Raw genomic sequence first — 1,503 nt, forward strand, 5'->3', positions numbered from 1 at the left:
TAAATGGGACCTCCTAAACTGAAAAGCTTCTGTAAAGCAAAGGACACGGTCAACAAGACAAAACGACAGCCTACAGAATGGAAAAGATCTTCACTAACCCCACATCAATCAGAGGTCTGATCTCCAAAATATACAAAGAACTCAAGAAATTGGCCACCAAAAGAACAAATAACCCAATTTAAAAAAAAAAAATGGAGTACAGACCTAAACAGAGAACTCTCAACAGAGGAATCTAAAATAGCTGAAAGACACTTAAGGAAATGCTCAACATCCTTAGTCATCAGAGAAATGCAAATCAAAACAACTCTGAGATTCCATCTTACACCTGAAAGAATGGACAAAATCAAAAACACTGATGACAACTTATGCTGGAGAGGTTGTGGGGAAAAGGGAAAACTGCATTGCTGGTGGGAATGCAAGCTGGTACAACCCCTTTGGATGTCAGTGTGGCGATTTCTCAGAAAATTAGGAAACAACGTTTCTCAAGACCCAGTAATACCACTTTTGGGTATATATCCAAAGAAAGCTCAATCGTGCCACAAGGACATGTGCTCAACTATGTTCATAGCAGCTTTGTTTGTCATAGCCAGAACCTGGAAACAACCTAAATGCCCCTCAACCAAAGAATGGATAAGGAAAATGTGGTACATTTACACAATGGAGTACTACACAGCAGAAAAAAAAAACCATCTTGAATTTTGAAGGAAAATGGATGGAGCTAGAAAACATTATTTTGAGTGAGGTAACCCAGACACAGAAAGACAATTATCATATGTACTCACTCATAGGTGATTTTTAAACATAAAGCAAAGAAAGCCAGCCTACAAACCATAATCCCAGAGAGCTTAGACAATAATGAGGACACTAAGAGAGACTTACATAGATCTAAATTACATGGGAAGTAGAAAGTAGAAAAAGACAAGATCTCCTGAGTAAATTGGGAGCATAGGGACCTTGGGGAAAGGTTGAAGGGGGAGGGAAGAGGCAGGAAGGGGAAAGGGAGCAGGGGAAAATGTAGAGCTCAATAAATATCAATAAAACAGTCAAGGGGCTGGAGAGATGGCTCAGAGGTTAAGAGCATTGCCTGCTCTTCCAAAGGTCCTGAGTTCAATTCCCAGCAACCATATGGTGGCTCACAACCATCCGTAATGAGGTCTGGTGCCCTCTTCTGGCCTGCAGGCATACAGACAGAATATTGTATACAGAATAAATAAATAAATATATAAAAAAAATTTTAAAAAGTCAAAAGACAAAAAGAAACACTTTGAATATAGTTAAATCGTGCCCCAGCATTGTATATCATGAGTAAATCATTTCACAATCATCAGTTAACAGTGTTACATAATTTAAGGTTTTCTCAATATTTCTCCTAATGGATCACCAAATTATAACCCAAATAAGGGACCGGAGAGATGGCTCACAAGTTAAGAACACTTGATTTCCCTATTGGGCTCGGGTCCCAGCACTCACATGGAGGCTGACACCCATCTGTAAGTCCAATTC

Source organism: Myodes glareolus, chromosome 21, assembly GCF_982192425.1.
Source record: "Myodes glareolus chromosome 21, mMyoGla1.1, whole genome shotgun sequence".
Lineage (NCBI taxonomy): Eukaryota > Metazoa > Chordata > Mammalia > Rodentia > Cricetidae > Myodes > Myodes glareolus.